The sequence below is a fragment of the Mus musculus genome, chromosome X (assembly GCF_000001635.26).
Source record: "Mus musculus strain C57BL/6J chromosome X, GRCm38.p6 C57BL/6J".
NCBI lineage: Eukaryota > Metazoa > Chordata > Mammalia > Rodentia > Muridae > Mus > Mus musculus.
Genome location: NC_000086.7, coordinates 50,372,369 through 50,391,942, shown reverse-complemented (window position 1 = coordinate 50,391,942; position 19,574 = coordinate 50,372,369). Strand labels below are relative to the sequence as shown.

Genomic DNA, 19,574 nt, shown 5'->3' with positions numbered 1-19,574 from the left:
CCCTTTCTTAGAAATGGGAACAAAACACCCACAGAAGGAGTTACAGAGACAAAATTTGGAGCTGTGACGAAAGGATGGACCATCTAGTGATTGCCATATGCTGGAATCAATCCCATAATCAGCTTCCAAATGCTGACACCATTGCATACACTAGCAAGATTTTGCTGAAAGGACCCAGATATAGCTCTCTCTTGTGAGACTATGCCGGGGCCTAGCAAACACAGAAGTGGATGATCACAGTCAGCTATTGGATGGGTCACACGGCCCCTTATGGAGGAGCTAGAGAAATTACCCAAGGAGCTAAAGGGAACTGCAACCCTATAGGTGGAACAACATTATGAACTAACCAGTATACTGGAGCTCTTGACTCTAGCTGCATATATATCAAAAGATGGCCTAGTCGGTCATCACTGCAAAGAGAGGCCCATTGGACTTGCAAACTTTATATGCCCCAGTACAGGAGAACACCAGGGCCAAAAAGGGGCAGTGGGTGGGTAGGGGATTGGGGGGGGGGGTGGGTATGGGTGACCTTTGGGATGATAGCATTGAAAATGTAAACGAGGAAAATACCTAATAAAAAAAAAGAAAAAAAATTTTAAAAAAAAGAAAGTGGAAAAAACAACAACAACAAAAAAAAGGAAACACACTGAAATGAATATCTTCTGACATTTTTGGCTATAAAAAAAAAGAAAAGAAATCAAAATAAACAAACATATAAAGCAAAAATTCCAACTTAATTGTTTATTAGAGTTAGAAAGAACAATTTGCAAATACATCGGGAACAAGAAAAAACCCTATATAGTGAAAACTATTCTGAACAATAAAAGAACATCTGGGAGAAATCACCATCCTGGACCTCAAGCTAAAACAGTGATAAAAAATGTGTGGTATTTATACAGAGACAGACACATTGATCAATGGAATAGAATGGAAGACCCAGAAATAAAACCACACACTTGCGGACACCTTATCTTTGACAAAGTCGCCAAAAATATCCAGTAGAAAAAAGAAAGCATCTTCAATAAGTGGTGCTGGTCTAACTGGCTGTCTGTATGTAGAAAAATGAAAACGGAATAATCACTTTTCTATGTGTCCGCTCTTTTTTCCTGAGACTTCCAACTAGTGGGCTGAAAGAGCAGTGCAGTTCCTGCTGAGATAGTACAAAGACTACTTAACCCTTTGCTGCTCAATTGAGGAAGAGGTGCTAAGTGCCAGTAACTGCAGTTTCTTGCCTCAGGATCACAGAAGGCAGGTCAGCTATAGTAGCATATTACTTTACTTACACAAGTAAACTTATTATTATCATTATTCAGAAATCCTAAATATCTCGTAAGAAAAAGTTCTTACCCCGTATCTCATAAGACAAAGTCTTACCCTCCACGGACACTCTTCCCCCTCCGCTGCCTAAATAAGAACCAACAAGAAAGATCCCATGCCTGGGCTGTCCCTGGCACTGCCCCACTTTGGAACCCATCCCATAGGCAGACACCAAACCCCGACATTATTCCTGAGTCCAACATGTGCGGAAAGGAACCTATTATGGCTATCTTCGGAGAGGCTCTGCCAGCACCGGACCAAGACAGATGCAGAAAATCAATAGTTTAGAACCAAAAGGTGGCTAAATGAAAATTTAAAAGCAAGATAGTGGGCATTCAGATGTGAGAATGACCATAAAGGATATACAAACTCCTCAAAGCTAGGAAGGCCATGGCAGCAAACTGTCGAGTCCGAGAATCGGCTTCGGTCCTGTGAAAATATCCCCATAAATAGGGAGCCGTAGAGCACAAATAGTTGGCCGTAAGGCAAGTCGACTTGACGTAAAAGTACCGTATTCTAAGGTGCGCAAAGAGCGACTCAGAATCCTAAACCACACAGACTCAAGAAAGAGAATTTCCATTCAATTTCATAGCTATCTAGCTCTCCTGTCCTTTCACACAATGGATCCTGAGGCCCCCTTTTCCATTGTTATGCCCAGATCGCAAGATCCCCAAAAGACCACCAGGAACTGTAGTGCCAGGGAAATGTTAGTGGTCCCCTAAAATAAGACACCCACAAGAACAGAATTCCAACTATAAAAAAAAAAAAACAGGAAGCAAACCTTACTTTTCCTTTATATATATATGTATACATATATATATATTTATATATATAAATAAATAAGTATATATATATCATATTTTCCTCAATTACATTTCCAATACTATCCCAAAAGTCCCCCATGCCCTCCCCCCCACTCCCCTACCCACCCATTCCCACTTTTTAGTCCACATTTTTTGTATCCATTCCTCTGTTGAGGGATCTGGGTTCTTTCTACCTTCTGGCTATTATAAATAAGGCTGCTATGAACATAGTGGAGCATGTGTTTTTCTTACCGGTTGGGACATCTTCTGGATATATGCCCAGAAGAGGTATTGCAGGATCCTCCAGTGTTACTATGTCCAATTTTCTGAGGAACCGCCAGACTGATTTCCAGAGTGGTTGTACAAGCTTGCAATCCCACCAACAACGAAGGAGTGTTCCTCTTTCTCCACATCCTCGCCAGCATCTGCTGTCACCTGAATTTTTGATCTTAGCCATTCTGACTAGTGTGAGATGGAATCTCAGGGTTGTTTTAATTTGCATTTCTCTGATGATTAAGGATGCTGAACATTTTTTCAGGTGCTTCTTAGCCATTCGGTATTCCTCAGGTGAGAATTCTTTGTTTAGCACTGAGCCCCGATTTAAATAGGGTTATTTGATTTTCTGGAGTCCACCTTCTTGAGTTCTTTATATAGATTGGATATTAGTCCCCTATCTGATTTAGGATAGGTAAAGATACTTTCCCAATCTGTTGTTGGCTTTGAGAAGAGTTTTTGCTATCCTAGGTTTTTTATTATTCCAGATGAATTTGCAAATTGCCCTTTCTTTTTTTTTTTTTTTTTTTTTTTTTTTTTTTTTCTTTCCAGTTTTTATTAGGTATTTAGCTCATTTACATTTCCAATGCTATACCAAAAGTCCCCCATACCCACCCACCCCCACTCCCCTACCCGCCCACTCCCCCTTTTTGGCCCTGGCGTTCCCCTGTTCTGGGGCATATAAAGTTTATGTGTCCAATGGGCCTCTCTTTCCAGTGATGGCCGACTAGGCCATCTTTTGATACATATGCAGCTAGAGTCAAGAGCTCCGGGGTACTGGTTAGTTCATAATGTTGATCCACCTATAGGGTTGCAGATCCCTTTAGCTCCTTGGGTACTTTCTCTAGCTCCTCCATTGGGAGCCCTGTGATCCATCCATTAGCTGACTGTGGGCATCCACTTCTGTGTTTGCTAGGCCCCGGCATAGTCTCACAAGAGACAGCTACATCTGGGTCCTTTCGATAAAATCTTGCTAGTGTATGCAATGGTGTCAGCGTTTGGATGCTGATTATGGGGTGGATCCCTGGATAAGGCAGTCTCTACATGGTCCATTCTTTCATCTCAGCTCCAAACTTTGTCTCTGTAACTCCTTCCAAGGGTGTTTTGTTCCCACTTCTAAGGAGGGGCATAGTGTCCACACTTCAGTCTTCATTTTTCTTGAGTTTCATGTGTTTAGGAAATTGTGTCTTATATCTTGGGTATCCTAGGTTTTGGGCTAATATCCACTTATCAGTGAGTACATATTGTGTAAGTTCCTTTGTGAATGTGTTACCTCACTCAGGATGATGCCCTCCAGGTCCATCCATTTGGCTAGGAATTTCATAAATTCATTCTTTTTAATAGCTGAGTAGTACTCCATTGTGTAGATGTACCACATTTTCTGTATCCATTCCTCTGTTGAGGGGCATCTGGGTTCTTTCCAGCTTCTGGCTATTATAAATAAGGCTGCTATGAACATAGTGGAGCATGTGTCCTTCTTACCGGTTGGGACATCTTTTGGATATATGCCCAGTAGAGGTATTGCTGGATCCTCCGGTAGTACTATGTCCAGTTTTCTGAGGAACCGCCAGACTGATTTCCAGAGTGGTTGTACAAGCTTGCAATCCCACCAACAATGGAGAAATGTTCCCGTTTCTCCACATCCTCGCCAGCATCTGCTATTACCTGAGTTTTTGATCTTAGCCATTCTGACTGGAGTGAAGTGGAATCTCAGTGTTGTTTTGATTTGCATTTCCCTGATGATTAAGGATGTTGAACATTTTTTCATGTGCTTCTCTGCCATTCAGTATTCCTCAGGTGAGAATTCTTTGTTCAGTTCTGAGCCCCATTTTTTAATGGGGTTATTTGATTTTCTGGAGTCCACCTTCTTGAGTTCTTTATATATATTGGATATTAGTCCCCTATCTGATTTAGGATAGGTAAAGATCCTTTCCCAATCTGTTGGTGGTCTTTTTGTCTTATTGACGGTGTCTTTTGCCTTGCAGAAGCTTTGGAGTTTCATGAGGTCCCATTTGTCAATTCTCGATCTTACAGCAAATGCCATTGCTGTTCTATTCAGGAATTTTCCCCCTGTGCCCATATCTTCAAGGCTTTTTTCCACTTTCTCCTCTATAAGTTTCAGTGTCTCTGGTTTTATGTGAAGTTCCTTGATCCACTTAGATTTGACCTTAGTACAGGAGATAGGAATGGATCGATTCGCATTCTTCTACATGATAACTGCCAGTTGTGCCAGCACCATTTGTTGAAAATGCTGTCTTTCTTCCACTGGACGGTTTTAGCTCCCTTGTCGAAAGATCAAGTGACCAGATATGTGTGGGTTCATTTCTGGGTCTTCAATTCTATTCCATTGGTCTACTTGTCTGTCAGTATTCCAGTACCATGCAGTTTTTATCACAATTGCTCTGTAGTAAAGCTTTAGGTCAGGCATGGTGATTCCACCAGAGGTTCTTTTATCCTTGAGAAGAGGTTTTGCTATCCTAGGTTTTTTGTTATTCCAGATGAATTTGCAGATTGCTCTTTCTAATTCGCTGAAGAATTGATTTGGAATTTTGATGGGGATTGCATTGAATCTGTAGTTTGCTTTTGGCAAGATAGCCATTTTTACAATGTTGATCCTGCCAATCCATGAGCATGGGAGATCTTTCCATCTTCTCAGATCTTCTTTAATTTCTTTCTTCAGAGACTTGAAGTTTTTTTTTTTCTTTCCATTTTTTATTAGGTATTTAGCTCATTTACATTTCCAATGCTATACCAAAAGTCCCCCATACCCACCCACCCCCACTCCCTACCCGCCCACTCCCCCTTTTTGGCCCTGGCGTTCCCCTGTTCTGGGGCATATAAAGTTTATGTGTCCAATGGGCCTCTCTTTCCAGTGATGGCCGACTAGGCCATCTTTTGATACATATGCAGCTAGAGTCAAGAGCTCCGGGGTACTGGTTAGTTCATAATGTTGATCCAACTATAGGGTTGCAGATCCCTTTAGCTCCTTGGGTACTTTCTCTAGCTCCTCCATTGGGAGCCCTGTGATCCATCCATTAGCTGACTGTGGGCATCCACTTCTGTGTTTGCTAGGCCCCGGCATAGTCTCACAAGAGACAGCTACATCTGGGTCCTTTCGATAAAATCTTGCTAGTGTATGCAATGGTGTCAGCGTTTGGATGCTGATTATGGGGTGGATCCCTGGATAAGGCAGTCTCTACATGGTCCATTCTTTCATCTCAGCTCCAAACTTTGTCTCTGTAACTCCTTCCAAGGGTGTTTTGTTCCCACTTCTAAGGAGGGGCATAGTGTCCACACTTCAGTCTTCATTTTTCTTGAGTTTCATGTGTTTAGGAAATTGTGTCTTATATCTTGGGTATCCTAGGTTTTGGGCTAATATCCACTTATCAGTGAGTACATATTGTGTAAGTTCCTTTGTGAATGTGTTACCTCACTCAGGATGATGCCCTCCAGGTCCATCCATTTGGCTAGGAATTTCATAAATTCATTCTTTTTAATAGCTGAGTAGTACTCCATTGTGTAGATGTACCACATTTTCTGTATCCATTCCTCTGTTGAGGGGCATCTGGGTTCTTTCCAGCTTCTGGCTATTATAAATAAGGCTGCTATGAACATAGTGGAGCATGTGTCCTTCTTACCAGTTGGGGCATCTTCTGGATATATGCCCAGGAGAGGTATTGCTGGATCCTCCGGTAGTACTATGTCCAATTTTCTGAGGAACCGCCAGACGGATTTCCAGAGTGGTTGTACAAGCCTGCAATCCCACCAACAATGGAGGAGTTTTCCTCTTTCTCCACATCCTCGCCAGCATCTGCTGTCACCTGAATTTTTGATCTTAGACATTCTGACTGGTGTGAGGTGGAATATCAGGGTTGTTTTGATTTGCATTTCCCTGATGATTAAGGATGTTGAACATTTTTTCAGGTGCTTCTCTGCCATTCGGTATTCCTCAGGTGAGAATTCTTTGTTCAGTTCTGAGCCCCATTTTTTAATGGGGTTGTTTGATTTTCTGAAGTCCACCTTCTTGAGTTCTTTATATATGTTGGATATTAGTCCCCTATCTGATTTAGGATAGGTAAAGATCCTTTCCCAATCTGTTGGTGGTCTCTTTGTCTTATTGACGGTGTCTTTTGCCTTGCAGCAGAAACTTTGGAGTTTCATTAGGTCCCATCTGTCAATTCTCGATCTTACAGCACAAGCCATTGCTGTTCTGTTCAGGAATTTTTCCCCTGTGCCCATATCTTCAAGGCTTTTCCCCACTTTCTCCTCTATAAGTTTCAGTGTCTCTGGTTTTATGTGAAGTTCTTTGATCCATTTAGATTTGACCTTAGTACAAGGAGATAAGTATGGATCGATTCGCATTCTTCTACATGATAACAACCAGTTGTGCCACCACCAATTGTTGAAAATGCTGTCTTTCTTCCACTGGATGGTTTTAGCTCCCTTGTCGAAGATCAAGTGACCATAGGTGTGTGGGTTCATTTCTGGGTCTTCAATTCTATTCCATTGGTCTACTTGTCTGTCTCTATACCAGTACCATGCAGTTTTTTTTTTTTTTTTTTTTTTTTTTTATCACAATTGCTCTGTAGTAAAGCTTTAGGTCAGGCATGGTGATTCCACCAGAGGTTCTTTTATCCTTGAGAAGAGTTTTTGCTATCCTAGGTTTTTTGTTATTCCAGATGAATTTTCAAATTGCTCCTTCTAATTCGTTGAAGAATTGAGTTGGAATTATGATGGGGATTACATTGAATCTGTAAATTGCTTTTGGCAAGATAGCTATTTTTACAATATTGATCCTGCCAATCCATGAGCATGGGAGATCTTTCCATCTATCTTCTTTTTATTTATTTATTTATTTATTTATTTATTTATTTATTTTTAATTTTTTTTTTCCATTTTTTATTAGGTATTTCGCTCATTTACATTTGCAATGCTATACCAAAAGTCCCCCATAGCCACCCACCCCCTCTCCCCTACCCACCCACTCCCCTTTTATGGCCCTGGCGTTCCCCTGTACTGGGGCATATAAAGTTTGCGTGTCCAATGGGCCTCTCTTTCCAGTGATGGCCGACTAGGCCATCTTTTGATGCATATGCAGCTAGAGTCAAGAGCTCCGGGGTACTGGTTAGTTCATAATGTTGTTCCACCTATAGGGTTGCAGATCCCTTTAGCTTCTTTGGTACTTTCTCTAGCTCCTTCATTGGGGGCCATGTGATCCATCCAATAGCCGACTGTGAGCATCCACTTCTATGTTTGCTAGGCCCAGGCATACTCTGACAAGAGACAGCTATATCAGGGTCCTTTCAGCATAATCTTGCTAGTGTATGCAATGGTGTCAGCATTTGGAAGCTGATTATGGGATGGATCCCCGGATATGCTAGTGTCTACATGGTCCATCCTTTTATCTCAGCTCCAAACTTTGTCTCTGTAACTCCTTCCAAGGGTGTTTTGTTCCCACTTCTAAGGAGGGGCATAGTGTTCACACTTCAGTCTTCATTTTTCTTGAGTTTCATGTGTTTAGGAAATTGTATCTTATATCTTGTGTATCTTAGGTTTTGGGCTAATATCCACTTATCAGTGAGTACATATTGTGTGAGTTCCTTTGTGAATGTGTTACCTCACTCAGGATGATGCCCTCCAGGTCCATCCATTTGGCTAGGAATTTCATAAATTCATTCTTTTTAATAGCTGAGTAGTACTCCATTGTGTAGATGTACCACATTTTCTGTATCCATTCCTCTGTTGAGGGGCATCTGGGTTCCTTCCAGCTTCTGGCTATTATAAATAAGGGTGCTCTGAACATAGTGGAGCATGTGTCCTTCTTACCAGTTGGGGCATCTTCTGGATATATGCCCAGGAGAGGTATTGCTGGATCCTCCGGTAGTACTATATCCAGTTTTCTGAGGAACCGCCAGACTGATTTCCATAGTGGTTGTACAAGCCTGCAATCCCACCAACAATGGAGGAGTGTTCCTCTTTCTCCACATCCACGCCAGCATCTGCTGTCACCTGAATTTTTGATCTTAGCCATTCTGACTGGTGTGAGGTGGAATCTCAGGGTTGTTTTGATTTGCATTTCCCTGATGATTAAGGATGTTGAGCATATTTTCAGGTGCTTCTCTGCCATTCGGTATTCCTCAGGTGAGAATTCTTTGTTCAGTTCTGAGCCCCATTTTTTAATGGGGTTATTTGATTTTCTGAAGTCCACCTTCTTGAGTTCTTTATATATGTTGGATATTAGTCCCCTATCTGATTTAGGATAGGTAAAGATCCTTTCCCAATCTGTTGTTGGTGTTTTTGTCTTATTGACGGTGTCTTTTGCCTTGCAGAAACTTTGGAGTTTCATTAGGTCCCATTTGTCTATTCTCGATCTTACAGAGCAAGCCATTGCTGTTCTGTTCAGGAATTTTTCTCCTGTACCCATATCTTCAAGGCTTTTCCCCACTTTCTCCTCTATAAGTTTCAGTGTCTCTGGTTTTATGTGAAGTTCTTTGATCCATTTAGATTTGACCTTAGTACAAGGAGACATGTATGGATCGATTCGCATTCTTCTACATGATAACAACCAGTTTTGCCACCACCAATTGTTGAAAATGCTGTCTTTCTTCCACTGGATGGTTTTAGCTCACTTGTCGAAGATCAAGTGACCATAGGTGTGTGGGTTCATTTCTGGGTCTTCAATTCTATTCCATTGGTCTTCTTGTCTGTCTCTATACCAGTACCATGCAGTTTTTTTTTTTTTTTATCACAATTGCTCTGTAGTGAAGCTTTAGGTCAGGCATGGTGATTCCACCAGAGGTTCTTTTATCCTTGAGAAGAGTTTTTGCTATCCTAGTTTTTTTGTTATTTCAGATGAATTTGCAAATTGCTCCTTCTAATTCGTTGAAGAATTGAGTTGGAATTTTGATGGGGATTGCATTGAATCTGTAGATTGCTTTTGGCAAGATAGCCATTTTTACAATGTTGATCCTGCCAATCCATGAGCATGGGAGATCTTTCCATCTTCTGAGATCTTCTTTAATTTCTTTCTTCAGAGACTTGAAGTTTTTATCATACATATCTTTCACTTCCTTAGTTAGAGTCACGCCGAGATATTTTATATTATTTGTGACTATTGAGAAGGGTTTTGTTTCCCTAATTTCTTTCTCAGCCTGTTTATTCTTTGTGTAGAGAAAGGCTATTGACTTGTTTGAGTTAATTTTATATCCAGCTACTTCACCGAAGCTGTTTATCAGGTTTAGGAGTTCTCTGGTGGAATTTTTAGGGTCACTTATATATACTATCATATCATCTGCAAAAAGTGATATTTTGACTTCATCTTTTCCAATTTGTATCCCCTTGATCTTCTTTTGTTTTCTAATTGCTCTGGGTAGGACTTCATGTACAATGTTGAATAAGTATGGAGAGAGTGGACAGCCTTGTCTAGTCCCTGATTTTAGTGGGATTGCTTCAAGCTTCTCACCATTTACTTTGATGTTGGCTACTGGTTTGCTGTAGATTGCTTTTATGATGTTTAGGTATGGGCCTTGAATTCCTGATCTTTCCAAGACTTTTATCATGAATGGGTGTTGGATCTTGTCGAATGCTTTTTCTGAAACTAACGAGATGACCATGTGGTTTTTGTCTTTGAGTTTGTTTATGTAATGGATTACATTGATGGATTTTCATATATTAAACCATCCCTGCATCCCTGGAATAAAATCTACTTGGTCAGGATGGATGATTGTTTTAATGTGTTCTTGGATTCGGGTAGCAAGAATTTTATTGAGTATGTTTGCATCAATATTCATAAGGGAAATTTGTCTGAAGTCCTCTATCTTTGCTGGATCTTTCTGTGGTTTAGGCATCAGAGTAATTGTGGCTTCATAGAATGAGTTAGATAGAGTTCCTTCTACTTCTATTTTGTGGAATAGTTTGTGCAGAATTGGCATTAGATCTTCTTTGAAGGTCTGGTAGAACTCTGCACTAAACCCATCTGGTCCTGGGCTTTTTTTGGCTGGAAGACTATTAATGACTGCCTCAATTTCTTTAGGGGATATGGGACTGTTTAGATCATTAACTTGATCCTGATTTAACTTTGGTACCTGGTATCTGTCTAGAAATTTGTCCATTTTGTCCAGGTTTTCCAGTGTTGTTGAGTATAGCCTTTTGTAGAAGGATCTGATGGTGTTTTGGATTTCTTCAGGATCTGTTGTTATGTCTCCCTTTTGATTTCTGATTTTGTTAATTAGGATGTTGTCCCTGTGCCCTCTAGTGAGTCTAGCTAAGGGTTTATCTATCTTGTTGATTTTCTCAAAGAGCCAACTCCTCTTTTGGTTAATTTTTTGACTAGTTCTTCTTGTTTCCACTTGGTTGATTTCACCCCTGAGTTTGATTATTTCCTGCCGTCTACTCCTCTTGGGTGAATTTACTTCCTTTTTTTCTAGAGCTTTTAGATGTTTTGTCAAGCTGCTAGTGTGTGCTCTCTCCAGTTTCTTTTTCGAGGCACTCAGAGCTATGAGTTTCCCTCTTAGAAATGCTTTCATTGTGTCCCATAGGTTTGGGTAAGTTGTGGGTTCATTTTCATTAAACTCTAAAAAGTCTTTAATTTCTTTCTTCATTCCTTCCTTGACCAAGGTATCATTGAGAATAGTGTTATTCAGTTTCCACGTGAATGTTGGATTTCCATTATTTATGTTGTTATTGAAGATCAGCCTTAGTCCATGGTGGTCTGATAGGATGCATGGGACAATTTCAATATTTTTGTATCTGTTGACGCCTGTTTTGTGACCAATTATATGGTCAATTTTGGCGAAGGTCCCGTGAGGTGCTGAGAAGTTGTTATATCCTTTTGTTTTAGGATAAAATGTTCTGTAGATATCTGTTAAATGCATTTGTTCCATAACTTCTGTTAGTGTCCATGTGTCTCTGTTTAGTTTCTGTTGCCATGATCTGTCTATTGGTGACGGTGGGGTATTGAAATCTCCCCCTATTATTGTGTGCAGTGCAATGTGTGCTTTGAGCTTGAGTACAGTTTCTTTTATGAATGTCAGGTCTCTTTCATTAGGAGCGTAGATATTCAGAATAGAGAGTTCTTGGCAGATTTTTACTTTGATGAGCATGAGGTGTCCTTCATTAACTTTTTTGAGAACTTTAGGTTGGAAGTTTATTTTGTTAGATGCTAGAATGGCTATTCCAGATTCTTTCTTTTGACTATTTGCTTGCAGAATTGTTTTCTAGCCTTTTACTCTGAGGTAGTGTCGGTCTCTGTCACTCAGGTGGGTTTCCTGTATTCAGCATTATTTTGGGTCCTATTTAACTTATCCAGTCTGTTAGTCTATGTCTTTTTTTTTTTGTGGGGGGGAAATGAGTCATTGATATTAAGAGATGTTAAGGAAAAGTAATTTTTGCTTCCTGTTATTTATTTATTTATTTTTCTGATTTGGAATTCTGTTTATGTGGCTGTCTTTTTTTTGTTGTTGTTGTTTTGGTTTGGTTTTTTGAAAGGTTACTTTCTTGCATTTTTCTAGAGTGTAGTTTCTCTCCTTATGTTGGAGTTTTCCATTTACTATCCTTTGAAGTGCTGGATTTGTGGAGAGATATTGTGTAAATTTGATTTTGTCATGGAATATCTTGTTTTCTCCATCTATGGTAATTGAGAGTTTTGTTGGGTATAGTAGCCTGGGCTGGCATTTGTGTTCTCTTAGGGTCTGTGTGATGCCTGTTCCGGATCTTCTGACTTTCATAGTTTTCTTCTCAAGAGAAATCTGGCGTAATTCTAATTGGTTTGACTTTTTATGTTACTTGACCTTTTTCCCTTACTGATTTTAATAATATTTCTTTGTTTTGTACATTTGGTGTTTAGATTATTATGTGACAGGAGGAATTTCTTTTCTTATCTAATCTATTTGGAGTTTTGTAGGCTTCTTGTATGTTCATGGGCATCTCTTTATGTTAGGGAAGTTTTCGTCTATAATTTTGTTGATGATATTTACTGGCTCTTTACATTGGGAACCTTTACTCTCTTCTATACCTATTATCCTTTGGTTTGTTCTTCTCATTGTGTCCTGGATTTCCTTTATGTTTTGAGTTAGGAACTTTTTGCATTTTGCATTTTCTTTGATCATTGTGTAAATGTTTTCTATAGTATCTTCTGTGCCTGAGATTCTTTCTTCCATTTCTTGTATTCTCTTAGTGATGTTTTCATCCATGGCTTGATCTCTTTGCTAGGTTTTCTATCTCCAGAGTCGTCTCCCTTTGTGATTTGTTTATTGTTTCTACTTCCATTTTTAGATCCTGAATGGCTTTGTTCAATTCTTTCACCTGTTTGGTTGTGTTTTCTTGTAATTCTTTAAGTGATTTTTGTGCTTTCTTTTTAAGGGCTTCTACCAGTTTACCTGTGTTCTCCTGGTTTTCTTTAAGGGGGTTATTTATGTCCTTCTTAAAATCCTCTATCAGCTTCATAAGATATAATTTTAAATACATATCTTGCTTTTCCAGTGTGTTGGGGAATCCAGGCCTTGCTGTGGTGGGAGAGCTGGGTTTTGACATTGTCAAGTAATTTCAGTTTCTGTTGGTAAGATTCTTGAGTTTTCCTTTTGCCATCTGGTTATCTCTGGTGTTAGATGTTCTTGCTGCCTCTCATTGCAGCTTGTTCCTCCTGGAAGAACATCTCTCTCCTGGTGGGACCCCTGCACAGTGGGCTATGGAACAGCCTCTGCTTCCAAGTGCAGATGGCAGACTGGAAGGATCCTGTCCCAGCTGCTCCACTGATCTTTGTCCCCATCTGCTCCTGGCTTCCCCCACTCCACCCAGTTATTGGAGAGAAAGTGTCTGTCTCACCTCTGAGCCCAGGAGTAAAAACACTCCTTAGAGAACAGGTCTCTCCTGGTGGGCCCCATGCACAGCAGGCTGTGGAACAGCCTCAGCTTGAGGGTGCAGATGGTGGACCACCAAATATGCTTTTCATATCCTCCTGTCCCTTGTTGCTGCTATCTGAAGGAATGTGGGTTACTTACCACAACAGAGGGACTTGTAACTGATGCAAACCAAATTGTGGCCATGCTAAAGGCCTCCCATCTCCCCACAGCTATTGGTATTGTCCACTACTGCAGATCCCACCAGACAGATGATACTATTGTCTCCAAGGGAAATAACTGAGCTGTAGAGGTAGCTATAGCTGCGGCCCTTAGGGGCCTAGACTTGTCTCATCCTCCCTAGATATTCTTAAACTACAACCTACATTGCCACCTTCACCCCTGACACCTGCCAAACTCTCTCCTATCTTCACCAACTCTTTCATCCTAACAGCTAAGCATTGTCTTCTTTTGTTAAGACCCACCTACAGCCTACTCCTGAGGACTTCTTAAAATCTATCACTGCGTCTTGCAAAATCTGCCAGATGTCTGACTCCAACTCAAGGTATTGTAGCACCCCCCTTTCTACCTATCAGGCTAGAGGTTCCCTTCCTGGAACTGACTGGCAACTTGACTTTACCCACATGCTCACCGTCAGAGGTGCTAAGTACTTACTGGTAATAGTAGATACCTTCTTGGGGTGGGTGGAGGCATTTCCCACAACTAACAAAAGGGTTCAGACAGTCTCTGATCTCCTCCTCTGAGAGATCATCCCCAGGTTTGGTGTCCCAGCCTCTCTCCCATTAGACAACGGTCCTGAAATTATTTCCCACATTTCTCAAATTCTATCTAAGACCCTAGACATCCCCTAGCATTTTCATATTCCAGACCACCCTTAATCTTCAGGTAAGGTAGAAAGAACCAATCACTCTTTAAAAACCACTCTTGTTAAGCTGTCACAAGAACTTCACCTTGATTGGGTAAAACTCCTTCCTCTGGCTCTTTTCAGTCTCTGAGCTCTCCCCAAGTGACCTCTCCTCATCTTGCCCTTTGAACTCATGTATGGATATCCAGTCCTAACTTCTGGTCTTTCAGCTAAGTGCTCTCCCCTCCCAGACTATCTACTCACTCCATTACTTTGCCACCTCCATTCTCTATGGAGCTTTGCTGACTACCACCTACCATGGCCACACACTGTCTCCTGTCCACTTCCTGTCAACATTGGAGACCAAGTCCTTCTATTCCCTCCAGATCATCTGCCCTCACCCCTTCCTCCCAAATCGCAGGTCCCTTTTAATGTAATTCCCATGACCCCTACAACTGCTAAACCCAAGGAACTCTCTCAGTGGGTCCATCTGTCTCACTTCAAACCTTTCATTCCTCCATCTAAAAATGACTCTTTTTCATACACATCAACCCTAACAGGACCGTGCTCTGTTAAGTTCTGGATGATGTTGAGACCACCCATCTTGTCCCCAATCCCAGAAAATGAGACTCTACTCTAGCAGCTCGACTTCACTGGATTAGGCATGGGTTTCTCGTTCTCCCCCTACTGTTCATTTCCATCCAGGGTAGCCCCTACATCTGGAGATTCAAAGTCCAAGAAACCTCTGCAGATAACGAACAGTCTTTCCAAATAGGGTCAGGAAACTGCTCCATATCCGGATACCAGGAACTGATCCAAATTGCTACCATCCCTGAATCTGTTAGCCCATCTAAATATTATGATCTCTATGCTTGCTTTCTCTTTGGCCAGATAAGAGATTATTGTAGAAAATGGCCAGACAAATATGGGGGCTGCCCATATTGGTCTTGTCAGATACATATGCTAGGATCACGGACCAATCATTTCTTCTATCAATACTACAAGACACTCTTTTTTTCTACAATCAAGACCCATGGGATTCCAGGTGGGCAACAGGAGTTGTTGGTAAGCTCTACTGTAATAATTAGCCCAGGTCCCCAGTAAGTACCATATCCATCCAGAGAAAATATGTCTCAAATGCCCAACCCCTAGATATTGAAAAAGTAGGGGATGTAATCTAACATTCCTCTGAGGTCCTTACCTCTTTGACATCATCCCTCATAAATGACACTAACTTGTCATTTTGCCTTTTGCTTCAGACCTTGACCTTAGCATACCAACTCCTTAATATCTCCAGGCCTGGACACTTTTTTTTTTCGAATAGGACGTGTTTATATTTACATTTCAAAGCAATGGCTACATTGGTCATACATATTAGAAACCATAAAAAAGTTAAGAACTAAAATGTACATCATACACTTGTGTGTATATATATACACATATATATATATTTACAGAGGTAAAAAGGCTTATTATAAAAAAATCAGTACAACAGGGGTTTTAGTATACAGGTAAATGAGTTATGCTTCAGGCACTTTGATTTGTTAATGTGAGCGAATAGCTTGGGATGAGAGCTAGGGAAACTTCTGAACAGGAAACCTTTCAGTTAGGTTTTGTTACCATGGATATAAAAATAAAATCTGAATAATTTCTCTCAAATGATTGACGTCAGTATGGCAAAGCTGACTGGGAAAATACTACACACCATTCAGCTGCAGTGTGGCAATTAAACATATTTACATAAATGTCCCCATGGCTGTCTTTGTGCCCTTAACTGCTGCCTTCACAAACCAAAGATAGGTGATGCCCAGAGGACTGAGATCCACTGGCATAACCCTTAGGAGGGTGGGAACCGGCTGGGAGGAAGGACGCACAAACAGGGACAGAGGCAACCGGACATGCATTCTCACTGAAATAAATAGGGGCACTTGAACGGAGGTTTAAGGAAACAGGATTAGTGTTGTACTTGGTAGAGAGGCAAGAGGGCCCGAGGAGAGTCCCTCAGGCTGGGGACAGTCCCTCCACAGCACTGGAGGGTGGCTGGAGGCAGTCTATAGAGTCTCCTAGCACAGAGACCCCCTCCATCCACAATGGTGGAGACGACCGCTTTCCACATCTTGTTGACAACAGATAGCCCCAACCAGTCATCCCAACAAAGATGACACCTCCAACCTCCACGTAATGCACAAGCATGCTGATTATCTACACTGATGGTCTGTCTGTCCAAAGAAACATGACAGACTGTCTGTCGGGCGAGCAGAAAGCACTGCCAGGAAGGGACAGTGCTAGGGATGCATGGCTAGTTTCTCCCAGTATGACTGACTGACTGACTGGAAAAAAAGGCCTTTTCCTTTAAAGACGATGTGCAATGGGGGAGGAGGGGGAGGAATAAAGGGGACTGAGCTTGGGGGGGGGGGCAGATGACTAAAGGGGACTGAGCTAGACCTCCACCGTTAATCACTGGGAAGAACGGCCAGTAGTAACACCCAGCTCCCTACAGTCCCCACGGAGCTCTGATTGGACCATGCTAGGTATTGGTAACAATTCCACTTGTCTTTTTTCTGTAGGAGTTGGCTATTCTCATATATCTATGCATATGTGCCCCCCCCCCAGCAAATTAGGATCCTCTTGCATGACTCAGGGACAGGCATAATCAGTTGGTGACCTACCCTTATCTGTGCACCCCAAGTGGCAACTGTGGGTGTGGAGTGATAGAAGAAGACACTTAGGCATTGGAAGGTTTTTTTTTTCTTTACATATAGCCTTGTTTTTTTCAAGTATAAATGAAGAATTGAGCCTCAAATTAAAAAACAAAACAACCCCCCCCCCAAAAAAAACCTAACCACAAATATCTACCTAAAAAAAAATGCAGGCCACCACTGTTTGAATCGATAGTATTTAAAATGCACCCTGAAAAATATAGTGCAGGGCAGGGAATGGCTACAACTTCATTCACAACTTTTATGTTTTTCATCTGGAACTTGTTCACAGAATACTGGCTTGTGTTTGAATAACTCAATTTGGTTTGTAAAATAATTGAGTAAAATTTATCTCACTGATGTGTTATTCTAAGTATTGCTAGGATTTTAGAAGTGGCAACGCAATTCTAAAAAGTCCTATTTTACGGGTCAACTGGGCAAGCTCACAGAAACCCAAATCGCCTTGCAAACCCTGGTCCAAGAGGATGCAAAGCAACTTGAGGAATTCTTTCCTGATTCTCACAAGTGAATATGGATTTAAGGCTCAAAAAGTCATTTAAAAAGTGATTGTTTTGCATTAGTGAATTAATTCATGGGGGGGGGGGAGGAGCAGGAGAAGAGATGATAGCAGGTTAAAGACAAAACCGGCAGCTGATGGGGAGATGTGGCGTTAGGGGTTAAAGTACTACTGTTTTGTGGTACATGCTTGCTATCCAGATTGCCTCACATAACAACATGCTGTGGTGCCGGCTTCATCATTCTGGGAAACCAACACTTAGGAAAGACAGCACGATTATAGGCTGGTAAAATACACGAGTCTATGCAGAAGGCTCCTTTCCTCAGAACACTGAGAGAGAGGGTATGTGGCTGACACAGGGGGCAGCAGCTACCCAAGGTTTGGAATGATGCCACCAAGGGACCACAGAGCCTGGCCTCCTCTTATTGGCCTAGCCTTTTCGAGTTGGAAGGGAACCAGGGAGAAGATGGGGGAGTGCGCAAGAGACAAGTTGCCTGTGGCCGTGGATGGAGAAGTAGGAGAACCGAGTCACGCAGCGGCTTTGTGCTTCCCACCAGAGCACCTGCACCACTCCACAGTGGTGGCAGGCACTCCACAAGGGGCCAGGAATGCAAGTTCTCACGGCATCGGGCGTGTCTTGGCAGTGGCCCCTTCGGTTCTCTCGTGATTAAGTACACACACCGCGACCGTTCGCAGTTCTCCTTCCGCCGACGGGACTTGGCCCTGGGCAGCTGTGTCTTGATCACACTACCTTTGGGATCCTCCCCGAAGCCGAAGTCCGAAGAATCAACATAGGCATAGGTATATTTGTGTTTGGGGACTTCACCCTTGGCGAAGCGCACGTAGGAGTCTGTGTCTTCTGTGGTGTCTAAGTATTTGCCGCGAACCGGCCGTGCCGGTATAACCGGTCATCCAGATCTTCTCTCGGGGGTTGATGCGTACAATTTCTTCATCATCTTCTGGGAAGATGACCTGGGGGTAGGACCAAGGCAACCGCTGGTCAGGGTGGTAATGGTCCATGGGGTATGGGTCAAGGGTATAAATCCTCTGGTTCTCACAAGACGCGGGGGAGGAGATTGTCCTCGTAGTCGGCTCCCTCTTCTGCGAGGAATTAGACGAACTGTCCGTAGCTGTCGTGAAAACGTCATCATCTCTGAGCTCATGCATCTGCAGGACTTTAGAAAGTAAGTCCAAACTTCCTGTTATCAACCTTCCAATGATGAAATGTCGGATTGGCTTTGGTGTAGACCAAGTCCTTTCAGACATAGCATTCCAATACGACCAGTTTGTCTTTCTGTAGTTCGCCATAGATGAGAAAGCCGCTTCGTCCATTGCCTTCAGGGCGCATGACCTTACACACGCTGACGCGACTGATCCCGCCTCCTTCCTGTGGGAACCTTCCCCCGCTGGAGTCATCTCTGGTCATAACCACAGCCTTGACACGCACAATATAGCTGTCATCGTCTGGGTGTGATTTTTTTTGGTCATTTTCTTGTTCACCTAGATGCCTGTCCCGCGGTGTGCAGCCTGGCTCCCTTCATCTTCCTGTGCGCTCGCTCCCCCTTCTTCACATCTCCTGATTTGGTGGTGGAGGGGAGGAGCTAGAGATGAAGGGGGCGCCGAGGCAGGCGGGGAAATGGAGAGTCCTGAGATCAGGGCGAGGTCTGGGAAGGGGCACACCAGGCAGCAGACGTTGTGGGCTGGCAGGGCACTGCCCCTGGGCTCTGAGGGGGTGCAGAGGCAAGATTTGGGAAGGGGACCAGGAGGGGGAGAGCAGCAGAAAAACAAGCATGCTCGGGGCAGCGGGCTGGCAGCTGGCTGCACTGGGGCCGGGCCGGGGTCACCCCCGAGGACCGGGCCAATCAGGGTTCCGGGTAGTGCTCGGCGGCCGGGGGAGGTGGGGGGGGGGGAGATGCGCCTGGGAGGCGGTGCAGGGTGCCCCGTCTGAGCCCCATATTGCCACTCCACCAATTTACTCCATATTGGATTGGCCTGGACACTTTAAAGATCACTGGTTATGTGTAACCCCTGGAACAAACTCACAATTGTCACTTACAGAGTCTCTGGTGATACTGCCAAGTAACCTTACCTCACCCTTTGTCAGCTGCCCTGACTCTGATGGTGCCATGCCTCCATACCTTACCTCTATCCCTCTCTTTGGCATGGCAAAGTGTTTTTAAGACCTCTGGGACATATCCTGTAGGAACACTGAGCTCCCTACAGTAGAACCACAACCCTCAGTATTTCATCTCTGGCACAATGCTC

The 19,574-nt window shown here is 42.6% G+C and overlaps 1 pseudogene; it reads right to left on the bottom strand.

Annotated features, from left to right (window-relative positions):
- Nucleotides 1-17,713: 17,713 nt before the first annotated feature.
- Nucleotides 17,714-18,986, bottom strand: Gm14612 (predicted gene 14612; annotated as a pseudogene).
- Nucleotides 18,987-19,574: the final 588 nt, after the last annotated feature.